Source organism: Myotis davidii, unplaced genomic scaffold, assembly GCF_000327345.1.
Source record: "Myotis davidii unplaced genomic scaffold, ASM32734v1 scaffold73, whole genome shotgun sequence".
NCBI classification, from domain to species: Eukaryota; Metazoa; Chordata; class Mammalia; order Chiroptera; family Vespertilionidae; genus Myotis; species Myotis davidii.
This window is the reverse complement of record NW_006286675.1, coordinates 5629808-5640997: the sequence shown is the minus strand read 5'-3', so window position 1 is coordinate 5640997 and position 11190 is coordinate 5629808. Positions and strand designations below refer to the sequence as shown.

At 44.5% G+C, this 11190-nt stretch overlaps 1 pseudogene; it reads right to left on the bottom strand.

Annotated features, from left to right (window-relative positions):
• Positions 1–3528: 3528 nt before the first annotated feature.
• LOC102752536 lies at positions 3529–8798 on the bottom strand (annotated as a pseudogene).
• Positions 8799–11190: the final 2392 nt, after the last annotated feature.

The window sequence follows — 11190 nt, the reverse complement described above, 5'->3', positions numbered from 1 at the left end:
AACCTTTTGCCCATTGTTTTATTGGGTTGTTTGTTTTCTTTTTTAAAAAAAATATATTTTATTGATTTTTCACAGAGAGGAAGGGAGAGAGATAGAGAGTTAGAAACATCGATGAGAGAGATACATCGATCAGCTGCCTCCTGCACATCTCCTACTGGGGATGTGCCCGCAACCCAGGTACATGCCCTTGACCGGAATCGAACCTGGGACCTTTCAGTCCGCAGGCCGATGCTCTATCCACTGAGCCAAACCGGTTTCGGCTGTTTGTTTTCTTATTACTCAGTTATAAGAGTTCTTTATATATTCCGGATACAAGAATATCCAGATATATTGTTTTGTCAGATATATTGTTTTGAAAACTTTTCCTTCCTGTCTGTGCCTTGCCTTTTTATTTTCCTGACGGTGTCTTTCAAAGAACAAGAGTTTTAAATGTTGATGAAGTTAACCTTATGAATCATTTCTTTTATGATTCATGCTTTATGTGTTCTAAGAAATCTTTGCCTATCTCAAGATCACATAATGTTTTCCTGTATTTTTTCTAGAAATTTTCTTATAGTTTTCGCTTTCAAATTTATCATCCATTTTTAGTTAATTTCCTCAGGGTGCTCCTTCAGTGCTCCTGCGATCTATATTTGCATCCCCCACCAACCTCAAACATAAAGGCCAAATTGCCACCTCCCTGGCATTCATGTTTCATTCAATAGATCATTGTCCTGCACATTTTACTCCCTAAAAAGTGCTCTTCTCCACCACCACCAATTCACTTTGCCTTAAGCCTCAAACCCTGACCTAAATTTTTGCCTACCTCTCCCCACTTGGAAAACTCACACTCTACTCCACACTCAGTGGTCTTCCAGTGCCCCATTCTGGCCATGCCAAGCTCTCATCCCTGGGATCTAAATAATTCCTTCCAAGTCAGCCTTCAGATTCCAGCCTAAACAACCTTGACTAAATCAAACTTCACCTTCCCACCCCCAGCTCCCATATAGGTTCTCTTAGTACCATATACCTCTCAGAAAAGATTTTACTAATTGCAATTTTTAATTTTATGTGATTCTTTTTTTTAAAAGAAGATTAAATTTATTTAAGGAAAATGGGATGGGAGATGGGGCTATCCAAAGAGAAGGGCTACACACATTGAGCAAAAAGGTATGATGCCCATGATGGCAGCAAAAATGTACTTAGGACTGTGAGACAAGGAAGGGCATAGAAGAAGCAACAAAGAAACCTAGACTGGACTGCTTTGACTCACTGAGAAGTCAGAGAAAAGGGGACCTTGGAGACAAGTTCAGGGGGTTAGCCCGGGACAAGCTGCCGCTGCCCATGGTTTCCCTGGTTGCAAGTCTCATGGGGTCCCTTCGAGGTTGGGGGATACGTGCCTGTGGGGAATGGCAAAGGTGTGCTCCTCGGAGGGAGAGCACACACTGGATTCTTTGTCCTGAGCATATTTTCTCTTTTGTGCAGGTGGAAATCTTAGGGGGGTTCTCAGGGGAGGGTCTTAATAGACTATTCACCAGCTTTCCAGGTGTGCTCATTTAGGGCCCTGGTCTCCACTGACTGGTTGGTGCCAATAGTCAATGTAATAGATCCTGAGGCAGCCAGTGTGTTACTTGTCTGGTTTTTCTGCTTTTCTGGGCCTGGAGGTGAACTACAATTGAAGCCTAGATGTTATCTTTAGAGAGGAAAAGGTCAGGAGGTCTAAACCAAACCATATGACCAGTGATATGCTAGGGCCATGGTCGGCAAACTGCGGCTCTTTGGCCCCTTGAGTGTGGCTCTTCCTAAGCCTTAGGAGTACCCTAATTAAGTTAATAACAATGTACCTACCTCTATAGTTAAAGTTTAAAAAATTTGGCTCTCAAAAGAAATTTCAATTGTTGTACTGTTGATATTTGGCTCTGTTGACTAATGAGTTTGCCCACCACTGTGCTATGGGAAGATATGTTCATGTTTTCTCAATTTTGCCCTTTGCTAGTCATCTGGAGCTTTCTGCCCTGGTGAGTTTCTGTACCTGGTCCATTGTCCTTGTTGTGCTCATGTCCAGCAAGTTTCTTCTGATTTGGTGGTCAAGGTAATAAGCCACACAATAAGAGCTGGGGAAGTATTCTCTCTCTTCTATTTTCTGTAAGAGCACATGTTAGATTAGAATTCACTGTTCCTTGAATGTTTGGAAAACTCCCTGCCAAATAATCTAGATTATATGTATCTTTTACTGGAAGGAATAAAAATACCAATTCAGTTTCTTTATTGGTTAACTAGAGGCCCAGTGCACGAAATTCTTGCATGGGTAGGGTCCCTAGGCCTGGCCAGCGATCAGGGCTGATCCGTGGGGCAACTGGCGGGGGGATTGGGAGGGCCCCCTGCTGGCACCCGCCTTGGTCAGCCTGGCACTGCCTGCTCACCTGCCCCGCCCCCCGCTGCTGCTGCCAGTTGCCTCCCTCTGCGGGGTGACCAGCAGGGCGATCGGGGGCGGAGGGGGGGGGTGGCCTGCTGCCACCCACCTTGGCTGGCCTGGGGCCTGTGGGCTGTGGGCAGCTCCTGCATTGAGTGTCTGCCCCCTGGTGGTCAGTGTGCATCATAGCAACTGGTTTTTCATTTGGTCAATTTGCATAGTAGGCTTTTATTATATAGGATAGGGCTACTCATACTTTTCTTTTTGACTCAGTTCTGGTTTCATTTTATTTTTCTAGGTATTTATTCCTTTTAATGTAATTTTTCATGTATTTGCAATAAGGATGCTCCTAACGTCCTCCTATTGCCTGCTGTCATTGTTTCCTTTTCACGCTTAATATTGCTTATTGTGCCCACTCTCACTTTTTAAAAATATATTGTTATTGATTTCAGAGAGGAAGGAAGAGGGAGAGAGAGATAGAAACATCCATGTTGAGAGAGAATTATGGATCAGCTGCCTCCTGCAAGTCTCCCACTGGGGATCAAGCTCACAACCCGGGGCATGTGCCCTTGACCAGAATTGAACCTGGGACTTTTCAGTCCACAGGCCGATGCTCTATCTACTGAGCCAAACCAGCTAGGGCTTTTTAAAAATATATTTTTATTGATTTCAAAGAGGAAGGGAGAGGGAGAGATAGAAACATCAGTGATCAGAGAGAATCATTGATTGGCTGTGAGCAGTGCCCTGACCAGGAATTGAACCATAACCTCCTGGTTTATAGGTCGACGCTCAACCACTGAGCCACGCCAGCTGGGCTTCATTTTTTTTTTCTTAATAATTCTGCCAGGAGTTTGCTTTTTAAAGAACTATCTCTAGACTTTGTTGGTTCTAGTACTAATTTAATGAGCCAAATGTCAATGAAAAGGAAGGTTGAGTTTCCTACAGACTCCCTTTCATCTGTTGATACTGAAGGGAGGGGCTGTGACCAGGAGCAAGGAGGTGCCTCATGACAGAGTGAGGGGGGCGGATTTTCATCAGCTTTCTATTTTTCTCCTTTTCCCTGAGGGCAAAGGGGTCTCTTAGTGATGGAGATGAGAAGCTTGGAATCAGCAGTGTAGTGAGCAGGGCTGGTTGCATTACTTCTTTATTACTTATGAATAAACTGGTTCTGTGGCTATTGGGGATGGGGAGGCTGACTTTGGTTTCTTTGATTCTTGGCCACTGAAGTTCAGCAAAGGATATGTAACTTCAGGGATCTTGTTAGGTGAGTTGTCAGAGTGGCCCCGACTTTGGTTGGAGGCTGGCTGAGGGTTTGTGCTACGTGAGATCACTTGCCACTCCAGTCTTTCTGACATACAGAAAGTACACCAGGGCTGCTATCAGAGCTACAGCAGCCAGGACTCCAATCACGATGCCGGCAATAGCCTTATCTGAGAGGCCAGGACTTTGTCGTGTTGAATCATATTGTACGTCCAGCCTGAGAGGGTCACTTTTGCTGGAACTGATAGGGTTGAAGACCTCACACTGAAATCCCCAGCATCCTCCCTCCTGACGGGGTCTATGGTGAGGATGCTGTTGCCCTGGGACAGCTTCATCCTGTCCATGAGCAGGAGACTCTGGCTCTTGAAGAGCCGCCGGATGAAGATCCCAGTGTCATCTGTGAGACGGGTCAGGACCATGGCGTCCTTATGCTATGACTGTGGCACTGCTGGCTTGGATGGAGGGCTTTCCCACTGGCTGGTATACATGGAGCTGTCCAGTTACTTGTTTGCTCCAAAAATCTTGCCCTGGACCAGCCGTGGGCAAACTACGGCTCGCCGGCCGTTTGAAATGAATAAAACTAAAAAAAAAAAAAAAGACTGTACCCTTTTATGTAATGATGTTTACTTTGAATTTATATTAGTTCACACAAACACTCCATCCATGCTTTTGTTACGGCCCTCAGGTCCAGTTTAAGAACCCATTGTGGCCCTTGAGTCAAAAAGTTTGCCCACCCCTGCTCTAGGGGCATGTAGGGTGTAGTATCCTGTGTCCTTCAGGGTGACTTCTGGAACAGCAGGGACCCATTGGGGTACATTGTCTCTTGATTGTTGTTTGCAGGCCCGGGGGTAATTTTTTGAGTGTCTATTACATCGGATACAATTAGAAGGAGGTTGCTGTCTATACATTCTCCTATGTACCAGATATAGCTTGCTAGATTCCCAGGCAGATTGTGGACAAGAAACACATCCTTCCCTTCAGCGGGCACTGATTCAACAGTGAGTTGGGCAGTGGTGGGCAGGCTCCAGAAGGTTAAGAGTGAGACTGGCCAGTAGGAGCCCTGCCTGGGGATGCACCCTCTGTGAGCAGGGGCTGAAGGGGACTCCATGGTGTCTGCTGTCTGTTCTGTCCCTTCCTCTGTGAGAAGAGCTTGAGGTCCAGAACTGCTCACAGGCACTGCTCTCCCGACTGGTGGGCTGATTATTTCTTTAACGTTTTCTTTCTCCACCAGATTTAACTTCCTGAGATCAGGAATTCTGTTTGATCCTCACATTGTACTCGCAGCAACTCGGAACAGGGCCTAGCACAGGGAGGAAGCCTCAATCATAAGTGACGAATGAATAAATGAATTAGGGAAATGCAATAATAAAGGGTTAGGCTGATGGCTGCTTGTGGTCCCTTCCGTGGTAATGCCAGACGTGAAGCAGTAACGGCCTTTGCCCTTTTCCTAGCAGCAGACGAAAACCTGCCAGATCGGACAAGGAAGAAGGCGTTTCGATTCCAGGTAGGAAGAACGAACAGGTGTGTGATTCAGAGAGGCGGCCAGAAATCCGCTCAAATCTGCATTGCTTCGGGCCCTCTCCCCCCAGAAAGAGGGGCCGAACCGGAGGAGCTCGGTTCCGGGAGCTCTGGCCCGGATGGGTCCACCTGCAGCAACACAGCTCCATTGCCCGGCGAGCGTGTGGGTGGGCGCTCTTTATTCCCTGTTTTTCCAGAAAACTGGTGGTTAGATACAGTGCTGTGAGCTTCTGAGTGCCTCTTGCTTCACCAAAGAGGCACTGATGCCTAATGTTTCTCTGTGTGTGGTAAGATTGACAACGGGGATTGAATACTATCAGCCTTACCCACCCATTACAAAGATTCCCATATTCTTTGATGTAATGATTTCAGCAGCACAATGGAATATATTTCTTAGATGAGCTGGCCAGGGCTCCCTTCACGGCCTGGCGCGCCTCGGACCCTCGGTCGCCCCCGTTCGGGGCTGAAGCCGGGCCTAGGACTGACCCCCAGCGTCCCGCCTGGCCTGCCTTCCCGGCTGGCCCCTCTGTCATTTTGACCCCGAATTTCTCTCGCCCCCCTCGTCTCGCCCCCTTCCCAGCGCCCATCTCCGGGGCTGGGGGAAGGGAGGGGCGTGTGGAGTCGGGCCGAGGCCCGAGGGACTGTGTGGGAGCTTAGCTCTGGTCGGGGGGGTCTGAGGTCCTGTGAGCCCTCGCTCGCCCTGGCGTCCCCAGAAGTTGGCCACTAGGGCTCAGCCGTTGCCACCTGAAACCAGTTCTGCACCTTTTGTTTTGCTTTCGAACTTGTCGTTTCAGGGGAGGAGGGAACCTGCTGTCCTGGGATCGGGAGCAGAGGTAGTGCCCGGTGGGCAGCCGGGCTGTCCGGGTTCGGAGTGCCTGTTAGTAGCCCCTTTGGAAAGGAAAATGGGCGTGTCTTCCCCCGAAGGGCCGGAAACCCGTTTACAGCTTGCGACCCTCCCCCCCTCGATTCCATCTCCCTTTTCAGCCTTAGCAAAGCTTTTCCAGCGGTTTGGTTCATTCCTTAGCAACATTGATGGAGAGGATGCCCCGGTGAGTCTGCAGCAGAGTTTCTTGAAGCAACCCAGCCCCCTTGAGCTGTTGGCCAATCGACCCCCGCCCCCCTTTTTTTGGCGACACCTTGCATAGTAGTCTTGGTAGATCCTCACCCAGTGCTTTTGTAGGCTGCCTTTTCAACCTGACTTGTCATAGAGCTGTGGTTCTCAACCTTGGCTGCACATCTGGGCCCAGAAGTCAGGATTTTAAAAAGATTCCCAGGTGATTCTAATATGCAGCAAGGTTGAGAACCACTGTCATAGAGGACAGGAAGGTGAACACATAGACACTAATCCAAAATGGATGCTCTCAAGTCAAAAGAGGTACCTGTACCATAAGCATCTCTATGAAAAGGTCTGAATTCCTAAATTAGTTAATTATTAAAAAAAAAAAAGTCACCCAGGGCTTAAAAAGCAGGTAGCTGCTTTAAAATAAAGTGCAACTTTTATTTATTTATGCTTTCTGACCAGTATTTTAAAATTTGCAAGTGATTGGTTAACTAAATCCTTGTCTTTGAAGTACCCGTGTATAGACATTGTTACAAAGCCAGGAGGAAAGAACCTTATGAAAATGTTAGATGTGTTACAGACAAGACTCCTTCAGGAGGCAGATAGTTTTTTTCCTCCACTGTATATTAGAAGAGTGAGACTCCACTGGGTGAAAAAGGTGAAAGGATAAGAAGTACAAATTGGTAGTTACGAAATAGTTACAGGGGAGTAAAGTTCAGCATAGGGAATATAATCAATACTGTTGTAATAACTATGGTGTCAGGTGGGTAATTGAATTATCAGTGGATCACTGTGTAAATTATATAACTGTCGAACTACTATGCTTGTATACCTGGAACTAAACCTATGTAATAAAGGCCTATTATGCTAAGTGTCTGGTTGTCTGTTCAACCAATCAAAGCGTAATATGCTAATGATATGCTAAGGCCGCTCAACTGCTCACTATGACGTCCACTAACCACGAGGGGGCTGACACTTCGACTGGTAGGCTAGCTTGCTGCTGGGGTCTGGCTGACTGGGACTGAGCAAAACAGGCCCGACAAGCCCTGGAGCCCTCCCGTGGTCCCTCCCCGCTGGCCAACCTCCCACAGCCCTCCCTGGCCCCAATTGTGTACCGGTGGGGTCCCTCGACCTGGCCTGCGCCCTCTTGCAATCTGGTTCCTCTCACAATCTGGGACCCTTCGGGGGATGTTGTAGAGCAGTTTTGGCCCGATTCCTGCAGGCCAGGCTGAGGGACCCACCCACTGGTGCATAAATTCGTGCACCGGGCCTCTAGTATAAAATAATATTGAATGTCAACTGTAATTGAAAAATAAAATTTAAAAAAGTGAAACTTTGTGAGTAGGTGGTAGTTTTACTAGTGTCATGTAACAAAAGATGCGTATGGTTATGATTTTAGCTTAACAATACCTTGTCCTCTACCGACAGAGTCGGCTTGTATTTTTTTGAAATCACACACCCACTCTCTGGCTAGTATGGAAAGATTAAAAAGCTGCTTCTGGTCTGTGGGCGGTAACCTTTTAATTTCTAAAGAGTTTTCAGCTGTTTACAGAGTAGATTGCTGATCAGCATAGCAAAATTTTAGATCTTAAAAATTCATTAGTATGTGATCTAGATCTGTTATAATTAAGAACATTTATTAAGATTTGGCATGGTATGGGTACCCTGTACTATGTGTCTGAAATGAGATTTCTCAGTATTTGCATCTTAAGATAAATGGAAGTACAGTCAGCTGACAGAATGTTGTGACACTTTGAAGTAGTAGAGAGAATCTTTTATGAGTACACACACACAAACTACAGTTTGATGAAGAACCCAGTGATCTGGAGGAGTTGGTGACCACCGTTACTCTAAGCCAGTGGTCGGCAAACTGCGGCCTCTTGAGTGTGGCTTTTCCACAAAATACCATGTGTGGGTGCGCATGTACAGTGTGATTGAAACTTCGTGGCCACACTCAAGGGGCCAAAGAGCCGCATGTGGCTCCCGAGCCGCAGTTTGCCGACCACTGCTCTAAGCTGTTTTGTAGAAGAATATTTCTCCTTTTCTGTAAGAGTTTTTTATGCCTGTCTTCCATGTACAAAACCTGTCCTGGCTGAGGACTTAAGTTTAAACTCAATGTGGCATTTATGTATCACTCATTAATCATAAAATACTTACTGGGCTCTTAATTTGTTCCAGGATTTCTTCTAAGGACGGGGCTACAGTGAGGTATCAAAGCAGACAAAGTCCTGCCCTCATTGAGCTTTATTCTCTGTATGTCAGAATGAGGATTACAATAAGCAAATAGACAAGATAATTTCAGATAATGCTAAAAATCAGTGATTAGCAAACTTTTTCTGTAAAGGGCCAGAAAGTAAATATTTATGGGCTATATGGTCTCTGTTGCAGCTACTCAACTCTGTTATTTTAGTGTAGAAATGGTCACAGGCACTACATAGACAAACGTGTCTGTCCTACTTAAACTTGGGACACTGAAATTTGAATTTCATATAATTTTCCCATGTCACAAAATATTCCTTTTGATTTTTTTTCAACCATTTAAAAATGTAAAAAACATACTTACCTCATAGGCCATACAAAATCTTGGGGCAAACTGGATTTGGCCTGTAGGTTGTAATCTGACCCTTTGTAGAAAAAGTTTCCTGCCCTGGCCAGTGTGGCTCAGTTGGTTGGGTGTTGTCCTGTGCACTAAAAGGTCGCCAGTTTGATTTCTGGTCAAGGCAACATACCCAGTTTGTGGGTTTGAACCCTGGTTGGGGTTTGTACAGGAATCAACCAATCGATGTTCCTCCCATTGATGTTTCTTTCTCCCTCTTCTCTCTCTGAAATCAATAAAAATATATATTTTAAATAAAGAAAGAAAAAGTTTTCTTCTCACTAAGGAGAAGATATTTGATGCAAGAGTTCTCCTAGCAGATGAAACAGAAAGTGCAAAGATCTGCAGGTGGAAATGAGCTTCTCCTATGTTCCCCTGCATTGAAGTTCTCCACATACCATGTCATTCTTGCCTTTGTGTCTTTTTTCATTGTGTTGTTCTTAACTAAGTTGTTCTCTTCCTGTCAGATTTTTAAAGTCCACACGTTATAGAATCTAAGACTTGGAAGAGATCTTAAATCTTAACTTCATACCCAATTGCTTTCCTAAAATGTTCTCAGTGATTTTTTAGCCTGTTTGAACACCTTTTATGACAGAAAATTCATTACTTTGAGGTAGCCTATGCCATTTTCAGGTGGCTCTAATTGTTAGAGTGTACTTCATGTTGTAATAGGATTCATCCTTTCCCTCCTTTCCATGGTGCTGCCTTACATGGAGTAAGCCTGCACTGGGATTGTATCTCATTCCCAGGATTTGGTTCTAAAGTCACTGCATGAGACAAAAATCACATAAGATGAAAGCTATAGTTGAAAATTCCTTACATTGTATAGTGTGCATGTTTTTGTATACTGTATATAATTGTATGTCATTCTTGTGCATGCTACAGACTGAGAGCCACTGAGCTTGACTGCAGGAAGGAGCAAGAGGAAATAAATTATTATATAGATATGTAGGTCTTCAAACATTTTTGCTTTTTAAAACAGCTGTCAAATCCCTATCAGAGTGGGGGAGGGTAGATAATTTTAATGTGTTCCTGCTTCCTTGCAGGGTTTATTTTATTGTATTTTTACATTAAGCCTTTATTACATTAATGTTTATAGATATATTATGAATATTAAATGAGATAATATGTAAGGAAACACCTGGCACATGGTTAATAAATGTAGGATTTGAATCTAAATTTTTGCTTCATTGGGCTCATATTCACACTGTCCTTTGAAAAGTTGTAGAGAAGAACTAGGCCACCTGCTTCCTGTCTTTCCAAATAGGCATTTCCTGTTGTGGCTCTACTGAACATCTGTCACTCTCTATGTCCTAGAGTGTTGGTCACATTTTACTAGAGGTCAGCTAGTAAGTTAAATGGGTATATGATCTCTCAGTTCTGCTACATGACCCTTCAAATATTTGAACACTGCTATTATGTATCTTAAGTCTTCACTTTACTCAGGGCTCATTTCTTTTTCTTTGTTTTGTTAATTCTCACCCAAGGATATTTTTTTCCCCATTGATCTTTCCTTTTTTTTTCTTTTTAAAATATATTTTTATTGTTTTCAAGAGGAAGGGAGAGGGAGAGAGAGAGAGAAACATCAGTGATGAGAGAGAATCATTGATCGGCTGCCTTATGCACGCCTCCTACTGGGGATCAAGCCCCCAACCCCGGCATGTGCCCTTGACCAGAATCAAACCCAGGACCCTTCAGTCTGAAGGCTGACGCTCTATCCACTGAGCCAAACCAGCTAGGGCTGATTTATAAAAAACACACATTATTATTGATTTCAGAGAGGAAGGGAGAGGGAGAGAGAGATGGTAACATCAATGATGAGAGACAATCATTGATCGGCTGCCTCTTACGTGCCCCTCACTGGGGCTCGAGCCCGCAACCCAGCATGTGCCCTGACCGGGAATCAAACAGTGATCTCCTGGTTCTTATGTTGATGCTCAACCACTGAGCCACGCTGGCCAGACCTGACTCCTTGATTTTAATGGCATTGGTAATTTTGAAAATAACTGATCAGGCATTTTTGTACAATGTCCTTTAATTGGGATTTATCTGATGTTTTTCTATGGGGTAGATTGATATATTGTGATTTAGAAAGGAAGACTGCAGAGTTAAAGTTTCATTCTTATCACATATCATGAGTACATATTACTGATACGACTTATCAGTATTAATGTTAACCTTGATCACCTAGGTCGGGTGGGCAACCCCTGGCACGTGTGCCAAACATGGAACGCCAGTAACTTTTGCTGGCATGCGAAACCCTCTCATAATCTTCCATTTACAATTTTTTTTCTTAATATTGACTTTTTTATTTTTCAGATAAATTCAGTGTAGGTGCATCTTAGATAAATAATTTTACATAAG